Here is a 27,841-nt window from a genome sequence, read left to right on the forward strand (position 1 = left end):
AACTTTGGGTGATACGATAAATCCGACTCCATATTCATGTGATCCATCACTTTTTCCCGAGTAGTATACCTTGTGATTTTCCACTTGTATTTTACCAGAATCTGGCCATCTCATTTCTACTATTCCCATGATTTCAATATGCATTCTCTTCATCTCTTGTATTGCATTGTGGATTTTTCCTGCTTTATATAAGGTTTTGACATTCCATCTACAGATCTTACTATTCTTTCTGCACTTCAATTTATTATCTTGTGGTGAACTCACGTCCTCCTCGGAGACCCGATCGGAGGACTTACTCCGGAATTTATTTTAGTGTTAAGCATTACCATGATTGATTGACTAGGGCGTATCGTTCTGGATCATTAATGGGGTGTTTGCCCTACTTGTGCTTCCCCATCCTTATACCGTTGACCAAATATTTGGTTCATCCGCCTTCGGGGCTGATTTCACAACCTCAGGACAAAAGAGTGCCCTACCACTTACCAACTCATCCGCCCGAAGCCGTTGGTCAGTAAGTTGGGGATTGTTAATACCGGTAATCTTTCGGTGAAGAGTATGTAGTAGAAAGAAATATAGTGACCCGTCTGCCTTTCGAAACCTAATCTCCATTCGAGGTCGGAAGAAACAAGAGTTAGCCAAGAGAGGCTGTTAGGAAAGATTAAAGACATTTCACTCAAGACAAGTTGAAAAAGAGCAAAATATGAAGGCCCTTATGGGCTATTAGAATGTGCCCTAGGGTTGCCCTATTACAATATCTGCTTTAATCTTCTCGATTAGCTTCCTATTGTCAGCATTATTCACCTGGCTTATGTATTGCTTACTATATATTAATCTGTGCGTCGCAGATATAGCTTCGTCCTCCTCTTCATTTAGATTCAGGATGGCTCGAGCATACGTTAGACACGTTTGGCGGTCAACAGCTAACAGCTGCCGCACTGTCTGCACTTTGTAAGGGAACATTTTCACATTTTTCACCAAAATTCTACGTAAGGACTGTCGGCTAATAGCAAATTGTCTGGCACGTCGTCCTCCCGGCTCCTCTTTTATATCTTGGACAACAGCAGCCATATTCTCAGTAGAACGGCTACTCCAGAGCCGACCAGCCTTGGGAGCATCTCGTGTTGTCCCAGCCTCTTCAAAACTAGTGACCAAACGCCGCAGTGTTTGTACAGTTGCTATCGGAAAGCCAGGAAACCTTTTGACGATATTCAGGCTGCACCAACACCACAGACAAGTTGTTGCGTAAAAAAATGGAAACAATTATTCCGCATTCTTGCAAAATAAACCGATTCATAACTTCTCGATATGTATTCTGCGTTTGTTTACTTTACAAATGTCAAGACCAAATATACATTTTCCGCCCTTTGCAACAGTTATAGCGTCTTCCAATATTGTGATTACTTTTGCCCCACCAGCTTCGTTTGTTGTTTGATCAGCTTCAAATATTTGTTAGCAATTTATTCTACAACAGTGTGACAATATATTTGGCCATTTTTCTGCATTTTTGCAATCAATGTTGCTCTATCCAATTTGCTTATTTTGTAGAGATTTTATCTGAGTAGGTACTGTCTAATAAGAATACCTTTACCTCGAAGACTAGTTTTGAATAGCAAACATAATGCTGTAAGAACTGTTTTGCTTTACCTTGTCCTGGATTATTTTCTCAGTAGGCTGCATGAAGTTTATTTTCCCCTTGTGTAATATGAAAAATCGTCACGACACGTAAAAAATATGGAAGAGTCAATTTACTCAAAAGGGGAGTCTATTATACAAATATAAACATTCCATTTAATTGTAAAACAAACTTTATATTTCCACTAACCTTTTATTTATATCATATTAGTGCGGACTATTTCATAATTTTTATTAGAATACTCGATTATAATGAAATAGTGATTGATATTCACCAAAATATTTATTAATTTTACCTATTAATATTTTGCTGTCTTTATTATGATATTTGCATTGAATTATGAAAGCGTCTCAGCGAGGTTGACAATTTTGTCAAACATGTAAGTCAAACATTTTAAATGATGTGCACATTTTTCACAATGTGAAACAAAAATTTAAAACAAGTTTAGTATATGTTTTGCTTTTATTCTGAAAAAGTGGTAATGTTGTCTATTATTATTACATACAAAGTCTTTTTATTCCCTTTTACTTTTCAGTGTCGGGACTAGAACTATCTATTCATCTGTGCACAAACTTTGACCATTGTTTTCTATCCTGCGTCAGTCTGCTTGCTTCTGCTACGGTTTTTCCATTTTTTTTTTTGATAATCTTCGCAATTGTTGTATCCCAGTTTTCTGTTGGTCTTTCTGTTTCTTTGTTTTTCTGTATTTTTGCTTAACATACTTTTCTGACTGATATGTTTCTTCTCATTATTTTCATGTGGCCCCACCAACTCAGTTGTTTTTCTTTGATGTATGTATGCTAGGAGTGGTTTAGTTTTGATCTTATCTCGTGTATCGATATTTCTTATTCTATTCCTTTTTATTACTCCTTTTATTCGTCTTAGGTATTTCATTTCTAGTGCCTGAATCTTACTCTTCATTCTTCTTGTAAATACCCAAGACTCGCCCCCGTATGTAAGTACTGGTCTATATATCGTGTTGAAGACAGTTATTTTCGTTTTTCTGGATATTTCTTTTTTATTTAAAAATTTGTTGTTATTAATTGCGTGGAATATCTTGGACGTTTTGTTAATCCGTTCTTCTATATATTTGTGTTGTTTTCCGTTGTTTTCCACTGTTACTCCCAGGTATTGGAATTGGTTTACCTGTTTTATTGTTTCTCCATTGATTTGTATGTTTATTACGGGCGGTTCTTGTGCTATTACCATAATTTTTATTTTGCGTGTGTTTATTTTCATCACATGTCTATTTATTACCTCATTCCATGTTTGTAAATTATTTCTCAGATCTTTCTCTTTATCTGCCATAACAACTACATCATCAGCAAATGCACATTCTGATATTCTGACTCTTTCTGGGTTTCGGTAGCCTACATGTAGTTTTTTTAATTGTGGTATGCATTCTTTTATTTAGTCCATGAAGATATTGAACAGTGTAGGACTCGTGTAGGACTCATGACCCCTCTTGTCTTAAGCCTTCAGACGTTTCAAATTGTTTCGATTTCATATTTTTATGCATTGTATAATTCGTGTTCTTTCTGTATAAACTTTTGATGGCTTATATTAGATTTTTTTTATCTACTCCTCTTCTAATTAGACTGTTCCATATTGTTTGTCTTTTTACTCTGTCGAATGCTTTTTCTAGGTCGATGAAAACCATGCATGCTTTAGTTTTAGTCAGTAGTGTTTTTTCTGTTATTTGCTTCACTGTGAATATGTGGTCTTGCACTCCTCGTCCTTTACGGAAACCACTCTGTGCTTCTTCTAGTGTCGTTTCTATTATATCCTTCAACTTTTGATCTAATATTGTTTCGTATACTTTCAGCGCCGTACATGGTAGTGTAATTCATTTATAATTGTTACATTCTTTGGTGTCTCCTTTCTTATGTATGGGCAGTATTACTTCCATCTCCCAGTTCGACGGTATTTCTTCTTTATTCCATGTCTCATTGCATATTTCTCTGAGTAGTATCCTACCTTTCAGTCCCACATACTTCAGCATTTCTGGTGTTATTCTATCATGTCCAGGAGATTTCCCATTTTTAAGTTTCTTTATTGTTTTTTCTATATCGTCGTTTGTTGATTTCTTCTGTTTGCTCTTCCTGTTCTGTTCTTTCATCATTTTCTCCGTTGTTTTCTTCTCTGTTTACTTCATTACTAGTTAGTAATTCTTGGAAGTGTTACTTACATTGTTCCATTATTTCTGGATCATCTGTCATTTTTTTTTCCATCTACGTCTTTTATTCTTGTATCTCTTGTTAGTTTGTCTATTCTTATATTTTTCATTATTCTGTAAAAACGTTTCTGGTTTTCTTTGCTCTTGTATTTCATCTGGTGTCTAAATCGTATCCAAATCTTTTCTTTTTCGATTTTTATCATGTCTCTTACTTTCTTTCCTATTTATCTATTTATCGTAATTTTCCTCAGTTTTGTTCCCCAAATTATTTTTTCACAGTTTCTTCTTCATTTTTACATCGTTTTTGATTTCTTCATTCCACCAGCTGGTTTGTTTAGTTCTGTTGTTTTTCCTGTATACCCCGCACGTTTCTTTTGCCGTCTTAGTTAATATATTTTTAAGTAGTTGCCATTTTTGTTTCAGATTGCTTTCCTGTATTGGTCTCATCAAGTTTGTTATTTTTAAGTTTATCAATTCTTTATATTTGTGAGCTAGTTGTGTGTCTTTAAGCTTGTAGTTTTTAATTGTTTCGAACTCTATATTTTTTCTATTTTCTGTTGCTCCCGTTTGGGGTTCTATCCTATTTTTTATTCTGGTTTTCAATAAATAGTGGTCGCGGCTTATTTCAGGTCCGCTTCTAACTCTTATGTCTTGGAGTGCCCTTCTATTATTACGTTCTATCAGTATGTAGTCAATTATTGATTTTTCAGTTTCTCTTGGTCCTTGTCTTGTAAGGACATCGCACACATCTTATGGAAAATATAATGTCACTCAAATTCAATAAAATTTATACGAATAGATTCGTTTTAAATTAACGGTCAAATCTTATCATTGCGCCAACTCTTAATTATGATTAATTACGGCGCAAATTGCAATTAAAGTTTATCGAAATCAAATTTTTTAGTCAGTAAAAGTGTCAGTTACAATTACTATTGCTCTGGGTGCTATTCAAAAGAGCTTAAACCCCGCTGGGCCCCCGCTGGGCCTAAGCGGATTAGTAAAACTAATCCGCTGATTTATGAAGTACCGACAATTTAGGTATTATAAAATATTTTTTCTCTCTCTAACCTATGTACGTATCCATTTGATTTCAGATTTATTTATATCAATTTCTGCTCTTTTTATTGAAAATATGGAGTTGGCGCAATGATAAGATTTGACCGTTAATTTAAAACGAATCTATTCGTATAAATTTTATTGAATTTGAGTGACATTATATTTTCCATAAGATGTGTGCGATGTCCTTTATGACTATTTTTATTCTTGTAGTGTGTGTTTGTTACTATTATCGTCTATTAGGCTATTTAATTCACAGAATTATATTAATCTTCTTTCATTGTTTTTTCTCACCTCTTCGCCATATTTTCCAATTACATCAGATATTGACATATCCTTGGTTCCTACTCTACCATTAAAATCTCCAATGATAAAAATATTTTTTCCTTTACTGTTTTCTACGGCTATGTTGAGGTCTTTCCAGAATTTGTCATTTATTTTCTTTTTTTCATTTTCATCTGGGCCATACACCGTGATTATGGTTAGGTTTTCTACCCATTCATCCTTCATCTCTACTATAGGTATTCTTTCTGTCCAACTTAATATTTTTGTATGTGCTTTCTTCATTCTGTCTTTTTTTTATTATACATCCTACTCCCGCTGCTGCTCTTTTTTCATTTAGTACACCGCTGTATATGAGAATATGTCCACATTCTAAATACATTTCTCCATTGCCTTTCTTTTTGGTTTCTGTTATTCCTAGTATTTCTATTCTGTTTCTATCAAACTCGTAGCTTAATTCTGCCTCTTTTCCATTTAGTCCGCTCACATTCCACGTTGCTAGTCTCCAAATTTTTTGTTGTATTACTCTTACCATCTTCTTGTTCTTTTATCAATTCAATATTTTTTGTACTCCATATCCATTTTCTCCATTGATGATTAGTTTTTGATATCTTATTTTTACTTTCTTGTTTTTTTTCTCTCTTTTTTTCTGCAATTATTTTGAGTATATTTTGGATTGCTCTTTCTTTAACAGTCAGAATTATTTTATAAACCTGTTTGTGTTCTCCTCTCATTAGTATTATTTTGTTTTTCATTATTTCTATTTTTTGTTTTATTATAATTTTCTATTATGGATTACACAAATAATACGGAATTAAACTATATATATCAATCGGTTTTAAAACGTCTTGCGACGTTGTCCGATGCCTAATTTCCATGACACTCTATCATCCCACTGGCCCTCTCTAAGATCTCTTGCGCTCATCGCCTTCGTTATTCCCTCTCTCCAAGATTTCTTGGGTCTTCCTCTCTTTCTGCGGTTTGGTGGTACCCATTGCATAATTATTTTAGGGAGTATTGAGTTATCCATCCTCTGGACGTGTCCGTACCATATCAGCTGTTTTCTTTCTATGTCTGTTGTTAGAGAGCCGTCAACCCCCATTCGCTGTCTTATCTCATCATTACGTATTCTCTCCCTGCGTGACACTCCTACTGATCTTCTAAAAGCGTCCATTTCTACTGCCTCCAGTTTTCTTCTGTTGTTTTCGGTTATCCGCCAAGTTTCTGCTCCGTACAATAGACTGCTTTTAATAAGAGATTCGTAGATATTGTGTTTTCTTCTTTTTCCTATTTCATGACTCCATAGTACGCTGTTTAGACAACCTATTGTTTTTCTGGATTGTGTTATTCTTCTCTTTATTTCTTCATCATCTTTCCCCGTTGTGTCAAAAACGATTCCTAGATATGTGTAATGTCGCAGGGCATGATGATTTCATTATTTTCTAATGTGATGTTCGATAGTTCGGTACCTATTGGCAGGTATTTTGTTTTTTCTGTATTAATTTCTAATCCCCACTTTCTATATTCTTCTTGTAATTTCCTTGCCATGTACTCTAGATCATCTTTATCGTTTGCTATAACAACCTGGTCATCAGCAAACTGCAATGTATATAAGCAAATCTCTCCAAGGTCTACGCCCATGCCTCTGCATTTTCGTTTCCACTCTTTCAATGCTTTTGCAACATATATTTTAAATAAGGTCGGTGATACACAACACCCCTGACGTAGACCTTTATTAACCAGGAAGCTTTGCGATAATCTGTTTCCAGTTTTTATTTGTGATGTTGACCCTTCATACAAATTTCTTAAGGCTTTTATTAAGGTGACACTAATATTCGTCTGTCGTAACACGTTCCAGAGTTTGTTTACAGGAACTGTATCGTACGCCTTCTGCATGTCAATAAACATGAGGTGGGTTTCTTGATTTGTGCTTAATTTTTTTTCTATTAGTTGTTTGAGACAGAAGATATTATCAGTACAGCTTCTTCCTGTTCGAAAACCGGATTGTTCTTCTTCCTCTTGGTCTTTGTACTCCTTCTCAATGCGGTCTCTAATTATTCGTCCATACAAACGGCTGAATGTACTAGTCACTGATATCCCTCTATAGTTTTCACATTTACTATAAAACTATTAAATTAAACTAAATTAAACTAATATTTGAAAAATGTTGGATTAGTTGAAGAACAATTTAATTTAATGTAAAATTCGGAATTGTTGAAATTTATGTGAAGTCAGACAAAGAGACGGGTACAAATTAAACTACGGTATTTGTTGCAGTAAATGTAAGAAGATGTATCGGTTCATTTTTGAAGGACTGCGAGTACCCGTAAGAACTGTATTTTATATAATGTGGTTTTGGGCAGACCAAATGCCAGTTAAAATTGCTAGAATGAATTAAAAATATTAATAAATAAATATAAAAATTACTTTATTCAACTTTAAAAATATTATTTCTTCTTTCTTTATTTTTTTTTGGAATACATCATATAAACCCCGTATGGTTATATACAGCGTGTCTACTTAAGTTGGAAACATATGGGAAACTTTTTTGTTATTCATTTTACGAAAAAAAGTTATTCTTTATAAAAAGTTCTGCATGCTCTAAAACCTAATTCAATCGTCAGATATCAAATTTTGTCAATATTATACGAGGTATGTCAAAAAATATAAACTTCGTTCAAGAGTAAAGTACCTTTATTTCTCTCAATATCGAAAATTCTTATTATGAAAACTTGGTTGGAAATCAAAACTAAGATCAAGTATGCAATTACATGCTTCTAATTGGAAAAACAAATATTTTCCAAATTTTTCTCAAATTTATTGATACTTAACTTCGTTTTTATTTATTACACATACGATAACTCTTTTATTATTACTTTTACGAAAAAAAAGGTATTCTTTATAAAAAGCTCTGAATGTCCTAAGACCGAAGTTGCAACCATCAGATATCGCATTTTATTAATTTTATACGAGATATGTCAAAAAATATGAATTACAGTCAAGAGTAAAGTACCTTTATTTTTCACAATATTGAGAATGGTTATTAAAAAAGTTGTTTAGAATTAAAAACTATGTTTCAATATGCAATTACATCCTTCTAATTGAAATATTGTGAAATATAAAGGTATTATAATCTTGAACGAATTTCATATTTTTGGACACACCTCGTTTAAAATTAATAAAAGTTAATAAATTATCATGGTTGTTTCTTAGACTTTAGATCATGCAGAGCTTTTTATGAAGAATAACTTTTTTTCGTAAAATGAATAATAAAAGAGTTATCATATTTGTAATAATTAAAAACGATGTTGGGTATCCATAAATTTGAGAAAAGAGTTTTAATTTTTTTTTCAATTAGAAGCATGTAATTGCATATTTGATCTTAGTTTTTAATTCCAAACAACTTTTTATCATAAGAATTTTCGTTATTTAGAGAAATAAAGGTACTTTACCCTTGACCGAAATTCATATTTTTTGACATACCTCGTATAATATTGAGAAAATTTGATATCTGATGATTGAATCTTAGATTTTGGGGCATGCAGAACTTTTTATAAAAAATAACTTTTTTTCGTAAAATGAATAATAAAAAAGTTTCCCATATGTTTCCAACTTAAGTAGACACGCTGTATAATTTACACAAAATAGATATTTAACATAGAATAACGACAACTTTTTAAAATTTCATTTACTGTCAGTACTTTTATATAAGTCTTCCCCTAAAATGTTGGTAAGTACCTACCTACAAAATGATTCATTAGTAGGTAACGAAATAGATAAAGAATTGTTCATCTAATGAAATCATCGTCTTATAGTATTTACTTTTGCTCTCCAGTTTATATTTCACCATCTTCGGTTAAGGTGGAATCGAGGTATTTTATGTACGGAATATTTTTCGTTTTTTACGGAGTTTTTGTTTTACTGGATTAAAGTGTAATAATTTAAAATGTGTTAGGGCCATCTTTAGTGTGTGGTAATGTGAGATTTAATGTGTGGTTTAACGGTAGTGTGTAATATATATTAACAAATGCCGATCAACTGCAGAACATGGTCCTGCTACCAAGGGCGGATCCAGGACCGATTTTCGGGAGGGGCCATTAACTTTTTTTGGGGAGGGGTACCAGGGTCTGGGAGTAATTTTAAAAAATTAGTGTTACAATGGTGAGTTTTAAGGTACTTTTCACACACTTGTGAGTGCCATAAAGACATTCAAAACTTATCGTTATTAAAGTCAGTACCGATTCATACACATTTCTTCGGATCCAAGGGCAGTTCTTTCAACACGTTTAATACTATTTTGCCAATGCTTCTCCTATCAGGCATTGTTTCCCTCTTTCTTGATTTTCACTAATTATTTTTATGTTCTCATAAGCGTGAATGACAAACTCTTCGTGAATGTTGTTATTGCGTATGTATCTCAAATTTAGAGAAAGCTGTTTCACGTGGGATAAGTCGGTCGTTTCATTAAATATGGCAGAGTAATAGTTTGCACTTTGACTCTAATTCATTATTCGTCCAATTATTTCTTCACCACAACATGTTATCAATTGATTTTGACTGGTGCTACTAATGTTTGTTGCTCGGGAAGATGTTGTGGATAGGTGTTGTTTGGGAGTCTTATCTCCTGAGGCGATTTTAAATCTTGACAATTCCCCTCATTGCTAGGTCAAGCATCTTCGTCCAGAAGCAGGAGACCATCATCACGATGGCCTCTTAGAGGGATATTTTGTCGACCTAAGAACACTATAGACTCTACTATTGGTCATAGTCTTTCTCTATTTTCTAGTATCTATGTAGACCTGTGAGAGTCTATCTGGTTAATGACTGACTTTTGCGGGTTGAGGTAAATTTGTAAAAAATCCAGCCCAACCTGAACGCACTCCTTGTGGTATGATTTTTTTCATGAGTTTTGTTAGCTCCGTCTTTGCCCATGAGTTTGGCAAAAATGTTAAAGGTTTTGTGACAAGGTTTTGGGCTGTCATCCCTTTATTGTGACTATATTTTTCATTAGAAAAATAAAACGCAATACTTGCAAAGCAATCCTTTTTGAATGTGCGAAAGTACCAACCAACTTGATTCTAAATGTTGGTGGCCCAAGTATAACTCTTCATTTATTTTTATTTTTTTGTGTACAGAATATGCAAATTCATACGATTTTGATGGCTGCCAAGATCGATCTAACACTTGGCACTTTGTAAAATTGTCAACATTTTGATTTACAAAACATCCTATGTCATTCTTGAAGCTTCCGTTACAACTTTTGTTGAATTCTAGTTCGGAAGACATATTTATTCCCCGATTTTTTTACATATATATGTGTTTGAAACTAAAAACATTCGAACTGCAAATATTTAAATTTCTATTTTTTTAAATTCTCGCTTAAATTTCTATTTTTTTAAATTCTCGGAGGGGGCCATGGCCCCCATAGCCCCCTCCCTGGATCCGCTCTTGCCTGCTACAACTTCGTCCGTCTTCTACAGTTCGTAGTGAAGAGATTGTACAAGCGAATTGGTAACTTGCTTTAGTTTATTTGTAACTCATTACCACTGTTTCGAATATAGATTATGTTATTCTTTAAGCGTTTATTGATTGGTTGTATGTTGTATATTGTATAGTATATACACATACAGTGCTTGTCATATAAAACTATCCACCTTAAATAACTTTTGAACCACTGAGTTTTAGAAGAAACGCAAAAACACATCAAAAAACACTTGAAGGGGGATACATTATGCCATATTTAAGCTTGCCGGGAAAAGCACCCTCTCACACCCCGTATCATCCCTTAATTTTTCTTAAATTACTTTCACCTGTTTTTATTTGATATTTGGATTCTCCTCTTTGTAGTGATTTCAAAAATGTATAACACTTGATGTTTAAAGTTATTAGTTTATGAGAAAAATAAGTATTTTTTCGTCCCTTTAAGTATTATTCGAGGAGGGACCAGATGCGTAGGTATATGTGGGATTCTGGATCCGATAGACACTTGTCACTGTCGCATCCACAAAATGCAGATTTTGTCTCATCAGTAAGAAGAATATTAGTCCAGTCGTTAATATCCCAGTCGACATGTTCTGGTGCAAAACTTAAACGTAACATATGGTGTGCCCTCGTTAACAGTAGAGTGAGTGGAGCAGTAGCAGGCATTATGTCTCTGATTCCAAATTCGCTTAATCTGTTTCTAACCGAATTGGCACTTATTCGAACATTACCGGCTGTGGAAAGATCATTTCGCAGTTGTCTAGCTTTAACATGATGGGTACGCAAAGTCTGCAGATTTAAATAACGTTCATCTGCGGGGATAATGGTCTTCTTATGTATCCTCCACTTTCTCTATACCTTCTTAAAGCTCTTGAAACTCTGGATTGATGGATTCCCATAACTTCAAGATATTGCTACGATCGTTCATCTCCAATTAAACCTACAACTTAGGCTGCTTGTTCTGACGTTATATTACTTATTTTTTATTAGAACGCACCTCCTCATTGAAAACTCAAGCAAACATAGTGCACAGATTAAATTCTCGAACACAAATGTCCAAAATAAATATTCTCCTTTAACAACGTTTTGTTTACTGCTTTTTTTGGCAAAAACACGCTTCAACTTGAAATGTTATGGGTTTGTAGACACCTGATGGAGACAATATACGAGTATTATAACATTCTATTAAACGTTAAAAAATATTTTTAAACTTTTTCTCTGTTTCAAAAATTATGCGATACTTTTTGTGATTAGTGTATTTGTAAAATTATTCTATGATAATAAATAAAGAAAATATTACTCTGATACTCCTGAGCAGTTCACAAGATTTTGTATTGGTACCAGCGAGGGGTACTCTTTTCTACCCATTTGGGTGTACGTAGCAGTTAACCTCTTAAGATAAAAACTATTTATTTTTTTGAATGCACATTTTGATAGATTCATATAATTATATTTAACGTTTTAGTAAAAATTAAAAAGACCTGTTAACAACTTTGAGCCTTGGTTTTTCATCTGTTGAAATATCTGCCATCTAACGCCAGTCATATATTTTTGATTATTACGTAATATTTTAATATCTTTCAAAAGCTGCACTGCTTTCTGTTGTAAATTCATTTACTTTTACTATAATATGACTGCTTAAAATACAATCTTCTTACTACATAATATTTTTTACAGCATCTTGTGAGTAACAACTGCAGACAGAGTAGCTCTTTTTTGTTGATGACTTACTGAGTAACAATAGCTCTCTATTAATGGGAACTCCACATATTCTTATGCCTGTTTTTATGAGAATTTTTTTCGTTTGTAATACCTTATTGACTTCTGTCTTGATTCATTGCAAAATGCCAATGTAAACGTGAGGGCAGTAAACACATCCTGGATGAAACACTAAGAAAACTAAAAAGGATACCAAATGGGAGAAAAACAGCTTAAAATAATTTGTTATGGAGACAATGCTATTATACTAATAATACTCAAATATTTAAAGTTAAGATGATTATAACGTATGCTGTACCAATTTAATACGTTGTATAACCGCCAAAAAATGTTAATTTTCCCAAAAATGACAAAATGCATGATAATAACAGCAAATCTACTTAGATTTAAATTAGAGATGGAGGGTCAGATAATAGAACAAGTGATGGACCGATGCATCCAGATCTGCAAATGGAGTAGGAGCGGCTTTCACAACAGATAAGTATAACAGTTCCTACCAGCTCCCTCCCCAAACCTCCATATTCTCAGCTGAACTCTTTGCTATCCTCCAGTCATTAACGTTTGTTAACACACATGACATCAAATTCTCAATAAACATTAGTAGCGATCCAAGTGCATTAACAGCCTTAAAGCAAATATACCCCAAACATTCTGTCCTGCTTTTAATTAAGGCGGAACTCTTGATATACCAACAAAATCAAAGATTAGTTCAGTTCCTCTGGGTACCTTCACATTGCGAGATAAGTGGAAACGATAAAGCTGACATATTAGCAAAAAATGCGAGTGAGCATCCATTAACAGACATCATAACTACTTGCGTTCATACTGATCTAAGGCAATATTTTAAGAACAAGATCATGACAAAATGGCAAACAAACTGGAACAAATTAAACTCTATATTAACCCTTAACTACAGACATCCCAATATTATCACGTAACTGCAGATTCCCGGTATTTTTTACCGGTCATTATAAACTAGAGTCAAAATATAAAGTTAATAATAAAAAACAAAAAAATATCCATTATGTGTTTTTCTGGAGTCTCTAGATATGGGAAAATGGTAAAATGAGTGATTTTAATAATATAATACAAGATTTTTAAAGAATAATCTGTTAGACGAGAATTTTGGTGACATTTTTGGTCTATAGAAACAAACGGCCATAAATGCTATGGACAAAAATTTAGACTTTTTTTTAACAAATAAACGTAACATAGAATGACAAAGGAAACATAAAAAAGCATTTACGAAAATTTTTACATCCATGAGAAAAAATCTGCAAGGGGTAAAATTATCACAGAATTAAATGGCAATTCCATTTTTGCAAAGTGGCCTCAAAATTTTTATCGTCATTGAAGGTCCAGGATGAGTTCCACAGTCCATGTCTTTACTTTCTTCCTAAAAACACAAAAAAAATAATATAAACATTTCAGATTTACAAATATAGTACTCATATAAAAATACTTACTTAAAACAGACATCCGGTAATTTTTACCGGTTAAGATTTTTGATGTGTGCTAGAAAAGAAAATATTGACAATACACACTACACGCTTTGACTAGCATTTTTATACAAACTACCCGAGAGGTACAGAGACACATGAACTTGTAAGTGGTGAGGTTACCATGAAATACACATTTTGGGAATGCCCGCCGGTAAAAAATACCGGATCTCTGTAGTTAAGGGTTAAGAACAATCAAACAAAGTGTATTGCCGTCGAAACATCCTACTAAGAGAAGAGACCAAGTGCTCATGTCCAGATTGCGACTTTGTCATACGAAGATCACCCTCGACTTTATATTAAAGAAGGAAGCCCCTCCGATGTGTTATGTGTGTAATAGTGAACTAACAATGCAACATATAATAATAGACTGTCCCCTCTAAGTTATAGAACTACAACATCAACAGTTACCAAATAAATTTAAAGATTGTTTAAGTGAAAATAATTCATCTAAGACTCTCAGTTTTTTACGTACTATAGGACTTATTAACCAAATTTAATATAAACTTTGTAATTTGATGTCAATACAGTTCATTGCTAATAACCCTTTGTGGTTGAAGCAAATTGTAAATAAAAAAAATCTACTTAGATGTAAATTAGAGATGGAGGGTCAGATAATAGAACAAGTGATGGAGTGTAAATATCTAGAACACACTATCTAAATACGGAAGGCTAGAAACAGAAGTGGAAGATCAAGTAAATAGAGCAAACAGAGTTGCAGGTTACCTGAACGAGTCCATATGCAGAAATAAAATATCGGAAAAGAAATGAAAGGCAGAATTTACAAAAGAGTCATCAGATCAATAATGACATACGCGGCAGAAACACGACCTGAGTCACAGCGAGGACAAAAAGAGTGCTAGAAACGGCAGAGATGAAAACAATCGATGGTAAGACACTTTGAGCTAGAAGTATAGTTATAAGACGGAGGTGCAAGAGGGGAAGAGCATTAATAACTGGGTAAGAAACAGAAGAGCAGAACGGAATGACCACTTGACCACATAAGCCGAATGACAACAAATAGGGTAGTCGGGACAGCGAGAGACGGTTCCTCAATAGGAAGACGATCAGTGGGAACACCACGAAAACGATGGAACGGAAACTTACCCCAAAGGCCCGAAAAACTGACATAATCATGTCTACACAAAAAGAAGAAGAAGAAGATAATAAATAAAGGAAACATAGCTTTGGCACTCCTAAGCAGTTCACAAGATTCTGTCTTGGTACCGACCGGGGGTACTCGTTTCCACCCAATTGGGTGTACGTAGCAGTTAACCTGTTACTAAGACAAAAGTTATTTATTTTTCTGAATACACATTTTGTACCTTTTAGTAAAAATAACAAAAATCTGTTAACAACTTTGAATCTTGGTTTTGCGTCTGTTGAAATATCTGCCAATGTTAATTTTTTAGTTTCATAAAAGATATTTTAATATCTTTTAAGGACCTTAAGGAAAACAAAATCTTAAAAAAGGCTCTATCGGGCTACATCACAAAAAGTTTTCGGAATGACAATTCCATTATCAGTGCTATTTACAAGTTATACATGGTTGAACCACTAAAAATATCTGGCTGAAAACCCTTTAAATGGTGTCAAGTTGTTATAATGTTACATTGTTATAGTTATATAACATAATGTAAAATCAAGTAAAAGTTCAAACATCACATAATATTATCTATAATAACTGTAATATTATAACAACTTTAAACCATTCAAAGGGTTTTCTCCCAGATAGTTTTAGTGGATCAACATGTAAAACCTTTGAAGAAGCTACACTAAACGTCGGCCTGAAAATAAACGAAGAAAAAACTAAATACCTGGTCGTCTGAAGAAAGGAATGACAGCGAATAAGACAAAACATTACCATAAACGATCATAATTTTGAGGTGGTCAAAGAATTCAAATACCTAGAAACAACAATTACCAGTGACAACAAAGGAGAACGGGAGGTTGAAATACGAATACTGACGGGGAATGAATCTTTCTTTGCCATTCAACATCTACTGAGGTCAAAGCTTCTGTCAAGATGTGCCAAAATCCAAATGTACAAAACCGTAATACGGCAGTGGCATACGGAAGTAAAACATGGACATTGAGAAAGAAAGAAATCAATAAACTATTAGTATCGCAAAATCCTGCCAGTTATATATGGTCCTTGCAGGGACAGTGTGAAAAATGAATGGAAGAGCAGATACAATAATGAATTAGAGACTCTCTTCGGATAGGGAAACATCGTGAGGTACATAAAAGCCAATAGACTAAGATGGGTAGGCCACGTGATATGCAGTGATGATGACAGACTGATTAGCAATGTGTTTTGGGAAAGACCGGACGCCAGAAGACCGGCAGGACGGCCTAGAAAAAGGTGGAAAGATGCAGTGTACAGTAAGGGAAAAACCCTTAATAGGTATCTAAAAAAATGTATATAATTTAAAAATAATTAGGTCGTTACAGAAGATGTTGTTTCTACAATCACAAACAAAGCGAAGGTTGATTGACGGAGCTTGTTTGGGTAACCTCGCGTACCGCTTGGATACTCACGTACCGTTTACTTTCAAAGTCCAAATTATAGGAAGATATAAAAAGCCCGCATAAGGGTAAGATAGAAGCATTAATATTCATATTAAGATTAAGATCGTTACTATGCTAGTTAGCAGTCGTGCGAGATGGGTGTCTGAAAGACTACCCCGCGAAACAACATCTTCGTAACTTTACGTATATGGATGTTGTAAACTTTAAAGAAAGTTATAAGTTAGAGTCAGTGTTTTCCTAAGTTCCGATAGTTGGTTCCCCTTCCGTTCCATTGAGGATCCAACGCGACAACTCGACATGGAAACCCTGCAACTCGACATGGCGATCCTCCAGGATCGCTTTGTTTGTGATTGTAGAAACAACATCTTCTGTAACGACCTAATTATTTTTAAATTATATACCTACATTTTTTTAGATACATATTATATTATACAGTAAGGGTTTTTTCCCTTACTGTACAGCAGTCAGAGAAGACGTGGAGAAGATGGAAGTGAGACCATGGGAAATAGTAGCACAGGATCGGAACCAATGGAAGATAATAGTAAACGCGGCAGAGATGTAGCCCTAAAGGGTCTTTTGTAAGATAAATATATTTTTATAAAGAATTTTTAATAAATTTAAGAAAACAAAATTAAAATCTACACAGCTTTCTCTACTTTTACTATATGACTGATATACATCTTCAAAAATACAATCTTCTCACGATAGGTTATTTTATACAGCATCATATGAATAACAACTGAAAACAAAGTCGCTCTTGACGACTTACTGAGCAACAATAGCTCTCCCTTAAAGGGAAGGTTACACCCGAACATATATTCTTATGCCTGTTTTTATGAGAATTTGTTTCATTTTTTATACCTTGTTGGCTTCTCTCTTGTTTCATTTCAGACTGCCAGACGCGTAATGTAAACGTGAGGGCAGCCAACGCCAAAAGAAGAAAAACAAATCCTTGATGAAACACTATAAAAAGTAAGAATTAAAAAAAGATAACAAATGGGAGAAAAACAACTTAAAATAATCTGCTATGCAGACGATTCAATACTAATAATACTCAAATTGATTTGATTGAGTGTAAATATCTTGGCAGCACACTATCTAGCTACAAAAGGCTCCAAACAGAAGTGGAAGATCAAGTGAATAGAGCAAAGAGAGCCACAGGTTTCCCGAATGAGACAATATGAAGAAATAAAGGTATCGGAAAAGAAATGAAAGGCAGAATTTACAAAACAGTCAACATACCAATACTGACATACTCGGCAGAAACACGACCTGACATAGCGAGGACAAAAACAATGCTAGAAACGGCAGAGATGAAAACCTTCGAACAGTCGATGGTAAGACACTTTGGGACAGAGCTAAAAGTAGTTATACGACGGAGATGCAAGAGGTGAAAAACATTAATAACTGGGTAAGAAACAGAAGAGTATAATGTAATGACCACACAAGCCGAATGACAACAAATAGAGTACTAAGGAGAGCGAGAGACGGTTCCTAAATAAGACGTTGATCAGTGGGAAGACCACAAAAACGATGGAACAACAACTTACTGGAGGCACGAAAAACAGACAGTGTTATGCCTACACAAAAAGAAGAAGAAAATAAATAAAGAAAATATAGCTTTGGCACTCCTGAGCAGTCTACAAGATTTTGTCTTGGCACCAGCCAGAAGTACTTGTTTCCACCCAATTGGGATACGGAGCAGTTAAACTCTTAAGAAATAGCTATTTGTATAACAAGGGAGGAAAGTGCTACTTTTCCTCCCGAGAATGAAGTTTACTGCCCGACGCGTAGCGGAGGGCAGTAATCATTCAAGGGAGGAAAAGGCACTTTACTCCCATGTTATACATATGGTTTTTCCACCTTCCTCAAATAACAAGTCATTTTTTCATTTTTTTACTTAATTTATTTATGAAACTAACCAACAAAATTTATTAGAACTAAAACTAACAAGTAGGTACAATATAACTGTCAACTGTCAAATATAAGTCAAATTATTAATGTAAACATTGTTAAATCAAATTAACAATTTACTGTTTTTTACCAGTCTGCAAAATACAGGGTGTTTTATAAATAAATGTTAAAATGTATAGATACTTACAAAATAGAAAACACATATTGTACAGGGCGTCAATAAGTTATATTTCTGAATAAAATACCATGACGTCACTTTTACTTTTCCTCCCTAGGGAGGAAAAATATTTCCCTGCCTAGGGAGGAAAAGTTAAACTTTGCTCCCTACAATCAGGTCCGGAAAAGTATACTTTCGGTAGAGGTAGGTGGAAAAAAGTTATTGTTCGTCCGCTATAACGTTTCCCATGCGTCCCGATTCATTTTCAAACAAATTAAGTCAAAACATAAAGTGAAACGAACGTCGATGTGTATATACATTTTGTATACTGTATACCAGCGGTTCTCAATCTGTGGTACAAGTACCACTGGTGGTACATTTCATTATTTGAGGTGGTACACAAAACGCAAAACAGCCACAATAAGCACCACTATTATAGTTAATTAGATCACCTAGCTAGATAGGTATTTCAGTTAGGTGGTACCAAAAATAATAAAAAGTATTTGGTGGTACATGACTCAAAAAGATTGAGAACCGCTGCTGTATACTATATATTACACACATCGGCGTACGTTTCACTTGATGTTTTGACTTAATTTGTTTGAAAATGAATCGTGACGCGTAAAGTTATAGCGGACGAACAATATTTATTTTTCTGAATACACATTTTGCACCTTTTAGTAAAAATTAAAAAGATCTGTTAATTTTAAGTTTTGGTTTTGCGTCTGTTGAAATATCTGCCAATGTTAACCTGTTAGTTTCTTAAAAAATATTTTGATATAGATATTTTAATATCTTTTAAGGACCTTAAGGAAAACAAAACCCACACGAAAAATAATTTTCTGTAGTCGCGTGTATACCACAAATCAGAAAAATTTATTAAAAACCTTTAAAAATGGTATATTTATATTAAAAAATATTAAATTAATTATTAAAATTATTATTATTGTTATTAAAATTATTAAAATTAAATAAACATTAAAAAATGACAATTCCATCATCGGTGCTGCTTTCAAGGTATACATGACTGAAGCACTAGTTACATTGTTGTAGTTCATATAACATGATGTAAAATCAAGTAAACGTATATAAAGGATTTTTAATAAAAAAAGGAAAAAATTAAAAGCTACACGGCTTTCTCGTGTAAATGCATTGACTTTTACTATAGACCAGGGCGTATCTGTAAAAATATTAGTACATTTAGATGTTGAGAGGTGACTCATATTTTTTTGCAGAAATTGCTTGAAAATAACGCATATAATAATATTTGAGTTATCCTCCCACTCAAATATGTCCGTAACAATACCGGTTTAAATAATCAAAATGTCAAAAAATTAAAGAAAAATTCGATTTTTTTCTTGTTTTTTTATTATAACTTTAAAAGTATTCATTGTACAAACATAGAAGTTGCGTAATTAAATTTCCTACAATATAGAATTAGTTAAAATTTTTAAAAATTGTCACCCTTGTTGGAAAATAGCAATAATTGCGAAAAAAACATAAAAAAACAAGTATTCGCATTTTAAGTTTTTCAACCATTTATGCTACACTTAGGACTGTCATGTTTCACTCAGAAAAACTTTATGATATAATAAAACAATACTGTAAATTTCATTAAGATCGGTTTAACAGATTTGGCTAAATTATTTTGCAATCTAGCTTTCGCAAAAAAAATCATTTTTTCAAAATATTGCAGGACTGAAAATAAAGCAGATAGCAAGTTGAATATTGTTTTACATAGAAGAATAGTGTACCTTTCATTTGCAATATTAAAATCGGTTAACTACCACGACGTCAAGATTTTTTTTTAAATAAACAATAATTGGGCATTCCAATGACCTTTGATAATGATAATAATAATTTTAATTTTAATGATAATAATTTTAATTTTTATTACATTTCGATATAAATAAATAAATTGTTTATTGCAAAATAAAAACACATACTCTGTCCTTTGAAATAACACTTTTTTAGCAAAAACTTTCTTTGTACATATGTTTTAACTTAGAAAATAAAAGTTTATTATCTTTAAACGTATGCAATTGTTTAAACAATATTTGACAAACAATAATCAAATTAGTGGGATTTTTGTGGAAATAAAATATTAAAATACAACAAAATATAGAGCAAGAAAATAATATATTAGATAAAGATTGGAAGAAATTTTGGTGGAAATCAACTTATGTGAATTGAACACTACTGTCCTATTTTAGGACAGATGTAGATAACCGATTTTAATTTTGCAAATTACAAATGAAAAGTACAGTATTCTTCTATATGTAAAAAAAATTCAACTTGCTATCTGCATTATTTTCAGTCCTGCAATATTTTGAAAAATGAATATTTTTGCGAAAGCTGGATTGCAAAATTTATTTTGCAAAATCTATTACACCAATCTTAGTGAAATTTACAGTATTGTTTTAGTATATCATAAAGTTTTTCTGGGTAAAATATGAAGGTCCTAAGTGTAGCAAAAATGGTTGAAAAACGTAAAATGCGAATACTTGTTTTTTTTTTATGGTTTTTTCGCAATTATTGCTATTTTGCAACCAGGAACTTTTCTCGGAAGTGAATACTTTTAAAGTTATAATCAAAAAACAAAGAAAAAAATCGAATTTTTCCTTCATTTTTTGACATTTTGCTTATTTAAACAATGTTCCGGACCTTTTGGAGTGGGAGGATAACTCAATTATTATTATACAGGGTGTTTCATTGGGAAACGGAAATACTTTAATGGTGAATAGAGGTCACCGAGCCGGTTCTAGATATACTACATTTTTTGCCCTACCGACTTTTATAACCGAGTTACAGGGTGTTTTATCGATTTTGCCCATTTCTTTCCTAAGCCATAACTTTAGAACCACCCCGTATATTTTTTTGATATTTGGTACACGTATGTCTCATTTAAAACCCAAACTACCGACATACTAACCATAAGAAAAATCCAGGTCCGGATTAACAAAAAATTTTAAAGTAGTTGTGACCTTAAAACAACACCCTGTATATTCAAATTTTGAAAATATGTTTGCATATTTGAAAAGAGCACAAAAAAGTAAGTTTAATGGTTCGCTTCAATTTTTCGGCCAGACAATTTTATGACTTTAATTTTGAAATTATATTGAATTTTTTAAGAACTCTGACATTAAAAAGCAGATATTATTAACTTTTAGTTTTAAATTATTAAAGTTAATGAATAAATACTTATTTTAAAATTAATCAATACTTATTTACCACATTGGAACGACCCAATTACTAATGACAAGAAAAATCCAGGTCCGGATTAACAAAAAAATATAAAGTAATTGTGACCTTGCAACAACACCCTCTATATTGAAATTTTGAAAATTTGTTTGCGTATTTTAAAAGAGCATAAAAAACTGGGTTAAAAGGTGCATGTCAAATTTTTGCGCAGATAATTTAATTACGGCAATTTTGAAATCATCTTGATTAATTCTGTCAAGGTCACAAGAAGCTGGAAGAAAAATGAAGAACAATCCCAATGTAATTAGAAAATCGATTCGAAATCTTTTAAAATGAGCACAGAAATGCATCGAACAAAATGGCGGACATTTTGAGCAACTGTTATAGTTCAAATATTTTTAATTTATGTTAAATTGTTGAATTGTTTAAACGAATTTTTTTGATTAAATATAGCTATTTTTTTAATTCTTTATTAAATCATTAAAATATCCCAATTCTTGCAATTCTAATTTTTAATGATGTGCATACAGTTACAAATCCAGAGTATCCATAAAGCCAGCGTAGTAAATAAGTATTAAGTATTTTTAAAATGAGTATTGATTCATTAACATTAAATTATTAAAAGTAAATAATGCATACCTGGTTTTTAATCTCAGAGTTCTTTAAAATTTCAATATAATTTCAAAATTGATGTAATTAAATCAACGGCGAAAAAATTCAAATGAACCTTTAATCACAGATTTTTATGACAATGCGCAGACAAATTTTTAAAATTTCAATATACAGGGTGTTGTTTCAAGATCACAATTACTTTATATTTTTTTGTTAATCCGGACCTCAATTTTTCTTGTCATTAGTAATTGGTCGTTCCAATGTAGTAAATAATTATTGATTATTTTTAAAATGAGTATTTATTCATTAACTTTAATAATTTATAACTAAAAGTTAAAAATACCTGCTTTTTAATGTCAAGAGTTCTTAATAAATTCAATATAATGTCAAAATTAAAGTCATAAAATTGTCTGGCCGAAAAATTTAAGCGAACCATTAAACTTACTTTTTTGTGCTCTTTTCAAATATGCAAACAGATTTTCAAAATTTGAATATACAGGGTGTTGTTTTAAGGTCACAATTACTTTATAATTTTTTGTTAATCCGGACCTGGATTTTCTTATGGTTAGTATGTCGGTCGTTTGGGTTTTGAATGAGACATATATTTACCAAATATCAAAAAAATATACAGGGTGGTTCTAAAGTTATGGCTTAGGAAAGAAATGGGCAAAATCGATAAAACACCCTGTAACTCGGTTATAAAAGTCGACAGGGCAAAAAATGTAGTATATCTAGAACCAGCTCGGTAACCTCTATTCACCGTTAAAGTATTTCCGTTTCCCAATGAAACACCCTGTATGAGTTAATTCCAAGCAATTTTTACAAATAAATATGAGTCACTTCTCAACGTCCATCTCAAAACAGATGCGCTCTGGGCTACTATATATTATATCACTGATTAAAATACAATTTTCTTACCACATACTGTTTTATACAGCACCATATGGCTAACAACTGAAGAGAAAGTAGCTCTTTTTTCTTGATTACTTACTGAGTAAGACTAGCTCTCCATTAAAGGGGATTCCCGAACATAAATATATTCTTATGCCTGTTATTATGAGAATTTTTTTCATTTGTAATACCTTGTTGACTTCTCTCTTGTTTCATTGCAGACTGCCAGACGCGCAATGTAAACGTGAGGGCAGTCAACGCCAAAAGAAGAAAAACACCTTCTACATCTTGCTTGTGAGTTTCATACTAATTGTCTGTTTCTATTGATGTTCCGCGCATTTTGCATGTATTTACGAAAAAGTACCTTTTTGTAATAGTAAGACACCCATGACAAAAAATATTGAGTATATTAGTTAGGGTCTCTGTTATTTCTGTAAGGCTTTTGTTATTCTCATACTCAATATTTTATATTGGGGTGTGTTGCAACTATTAATAATTAGATAGACCTGCACTTTTGAAACATAATACTACATTTTAGGAGAAAATTCGCAAACTGAGTAAAATCTGTAATATCAAACCACTTTTGATTGAGAGTGAATCTGGAAACCTTAAAACTACTGGTAAAAGCGGCATGTAAGAAGAAGATTTTTTATAACGAATGTATACACTGGCTATATATTTACGATGTTTGAAGAAATGTTAATACATTCAAGGTAAACAAAATTAAAAAATGGAGATATAAAATATTTTAACGTGAGGTAAAAAGAGACAAAAAGTGAAGAGAAGGTATAGACAGATACATAAGAGAAGAAGGTATGGGTAGATACATCAAAGAAAGATGTATAAAAATATTCTTTGGAATTTAACTGACAAATTGCAAAATGTACAATACGGTACACAAAAAGAAGACTGGTATTAATCTTTGACAAAAGTCTTAGGCTGTTCAATAAGTTTTGCGGTTCGATAAAAGTGGGCATTACTACTAGCCTAATTTTATTTTGTTATATTGATACACTCTTTATATGAACGTGAGTGAAGTTTCATTTCAATCTGTCAATTCATTTTTTTTTACAAGTCATTTAGTATAGACGTGTCACAGTATTTTTTTACAATGTAAACTATCAAGTGTCGTACAGTGATTGTACTATTATTTTTGGGAGGTTTTAAAGGAAAGGAAATTTATGAACGAGTGTTGAAAGTGTATAAGGACTCTTCGCCTTAAATTACTACAGTAGAAAGATGGTTTGCTGAATTAAACGTGGTCTTACAAGCCTTAAAGGCAATTCATGCCAAGGATGTCCAAAAACAGCAACAACGCCAGAAATTGTAGAAAAATTACAGAATATAGTATTGGAAAATCTTCGAGTGACTGAAAGAGATTTAGTAGAAACCATAAGCGTCTCATTGGCTAGTGTGAACAATATTTTGACTGAAGTATTGGGTTTCAGAAAGCTGTGTTCACAATGGATGCCGCATTCCCTAACAACGGAACAAAAACACATTCCAATGCGACTTAGTCAGCAACATTTAGAGCGTGTTCTAAAGAATAAAGTAGATTTTGTGCGTCGATTCATCACTATAAATGAGACTTGGGTCTATCACCATGATCCTGAATCAAAATAAGAGGCCAAAGAGTGGTGTGAACCTGGTCCTTCGGCTTCGAAAGGAGTTAGTATCCAAAAATCGGCTAATAACGTGTTAGAATCAGTCGTTTGGGATTCGAAACGAATTATGATTATGAATTACTTGCACCCTGGTGAAATAATTGGTGACGTAATAGATGCTGGATATTATTGTAACATTTTGTTGCTTCTTGCCAAATTTTCCCCTTACTTTGTAGTATCTGGAAGATGTCACTATTCCATTCTTTAATGGTGCGTCCTCTTCTGTTCTTCCCTGTTGGTTTTGCTTCCTCTTTTCACTTGTCTGTTATTGTCTATCCGGGTTAGATGTCCCAACCATGCCAATTTTTTCTCCTTTATTGTGGTGAGTATCTGTTTGATCATGAGTCTTTCTCTTATTTCCTCATTTTTTACTCTATCTGGTTTTTTACTCCGATCGTTCTTCTAAGGTATTTCATCTCTGCTGCCTGAATTCTGCTTTAATGTATTTTGTTTACGATTCAGTTTTCTGCTCCGTATGTCACCGTAGGCCTATATATTGTTTTGTATATTGTCATCTTAGTCTTTGTAGTCTTTGTTGATATTTTTTTATTATTAAGGATTATTATTATCCAGATGTAGCCATACGGATCACACTCCCTCTAAAGGGAAAATTGACTCATCCCAGATACCTACGGTATCAAAAGGATTGAGCTCTGGTGGGACTCTTTCCATGTTATCGAGCCCTAGGTGACTTGGTATGCAGGTGTATATTACTATTATTATTATTTTTTATTAATAATAAGTGTTTTCCATTCTGTTGGTAAGATCTTCCTCGATGTCTCCTTTGTTGTTGATTACTGTTCCCAAGTATTTGTATGAATTTGTCTGTATTATATTTTGTTGATCTACCATTACTTCTATTTGATCTTCCGTTCCTTGGTTCCTTGTTATTTTCATTATCTGAGTCTTCTCTTTGTTTACATTTAAGTTGTATTTGCTAGCTTCTATGTTCCATCTCTCTAAGTAATATTTCAGTTTTTCTGCTGTTTCCGCAATTAGTACTATCTCGTCTGCAAATATACACATCTCATCGTTTATCATTTGCATTTGTTCCAACCGATGCAGTATTTTTTGAAAATTTTCTTACATTATTTCACTTTCTCATCAATTACATTTATGAATATCACTGGGCTGAGACTTCCCCTTGTCTAAATCCTTGGGTTGTTTCAAATGGTTCTGACTGCATATTTAGCACTATTATTGTATTTTCTGTTTTTATGTATATACTTTCTGTTGCTTCTATCAGTTCTTTACTTACCTGTTTCTTGTTTAGGATTTCCCGTAAATTTTCTCTGTTGATTGAGTCGAAAGCTTTCTCCATGTCTATAAAGCTCATATATTTCTCTGTTTTTCTTTAAGGCTTTTTCTAGTACTTGTTGCATGGTGAATATATGGTCTTTTGTGTTATGTCCTTTCCTGAATCCACTTTGTACGTCTGCTAATTTGTCTTCTATTTCATTTTTGATTTTCCTTTCTATTATGGTTTCGTATACTTTTGCTGCTACACATAATAGTGATATACCTCTATAGTTCTTACAGTCTCTTGTGTTTCCTTTCTTGTGTATAGGTATAATTACTGCATTTGTCCACTCTCTTAGTGTTATTTTTCTTTTCCGTATTAGGTATGTATAATAAATTTTTCTTTTGCTTTTACTCTTATATATTTTATCATTTCTGGTGCTACTTCATCGCTTCCTGGTGCTTTTCCAATATTTATATTTCTTATTGCTTCTTCCAGTTCTTCTTTTTCTATGGTTTCTTAATTTTTCGTGTTTCTCATGGATCCTCTATTGATGTGGCTTTCTTTTTCCATTGTATTCCCTTGCTTTCCATTCAGTATCAGCATTATTGTCTTATCGTTGTTTTTTAGTGTTTCTTCCTTGTTCATTATTTGTTTCAGTTTTGTTTCTTTGTTGCTTCTTAGGTTTTTCAGTGTTCTATAAAATAATTTTACGTTTTATGTGCTGTTTTCTTCCATTTTTTCTCCGAATTTTTCCCAACTTTTCTTTTTCTCCTTCTTAATTATCTCTTTAACTTTTGTTCTTTGTCTCTTATAATTTTCATATTTTTGTTGTGTTTTGTCTTGTATGTATTCCTTCCATAATTTCTTCTTTTATTTTATTTCTCTTTTCACTTCATAGTTCCACCAAGATGTTCGTTTCTCCCTGTTGTTGTTTCTTGTAGTTCTTGTAGTTATGAGCATTTTAACCATGGCTAAAATCCATGAATTAAAGTTCAAATTGTTGTAGCATCCACCAATAAAACAAAAAATTGTTTTAATATCTAAGGCAGGGCAGAAATTTAAGTCGAATGAGGAGTTCATCACCGCCACGGAAGCCTTCTTTGCAAACCTCGAGAAAATGTATTTTTCAAAGGGGTTAAAGAAGGTGGAGCATCACTGGGTCAAGTGTACCGTGCTGAAAGGAGACTGCGTTCAGAAATAAATTACCACTACTCAAAAAATTTAGTTCTCCTTTTAAAGGCTAAATACTTATCGGACGCCCTAGTATACTCAATAATAAAGTGTACAGAGGAACCCCGATAAGTCGGATTAATCCGGGTTAGCCGGGGAATATGGTAAAAATTAATAAAATACATATAAATAATATACAAATACACATTACAATTGCAAAAACATGAAATACATATTATGCACGGTACATCTAAATTACATACAGTTGTATACAATATTGTTTATTTCTTGGTAAAAAACTCAGTCAAAGTGAAAAAATGTTTCTTTTGTTTGATGAAAACCAAACCCGGGTTATCGGAGGCCGACTTATCAGGGTTCCACTGTATTTCCAACCATAAAATTGTGTTTTTCTTACCGAACCGCAAAACTTTTGAACAGCTTAATACATTCTATAATGCAGCTACCCAATGTGGATAACTTCTAAAATAACTGTTACTTTTTCGTAAATCGATCGTGTTATCGGACAAAAAATACAGGTGTTGTTGCATGTCAAAATTTGGAGGAACTAAAATGCCATGCTAAACCCCGATCTGGCAAATCTGGATTTGGTA

General features: G+C 32.9%; 1 protein-coding gene across 1 annotated transcript in view; it reads left to right on the forward strand.

Moving 5' to 3' along the window:
• The window catches only part of LOC114334446 (homeobox protein onecut), a 267,715-nt gene that overhangs the window by 212,366 nt on the left and 27,508 nt on the right, over window positions 1-27,841 (forward strand). The window lies entirely within an intron of this gene.

Source organism: Diabrotica virgifera, chromosome 10 (genome assembly GCF_917563875.1).
Source record: "Diabrotica virgifera virgifera chromosome 10, PGI_DIABVI_V3a".
Lineage (NCBI taxonomy): Eukaryota > Metazoa > Arthropoda > Insecta > Coleoptera > Chrysomelidae > Diabrotica > Diabrotica virgifera.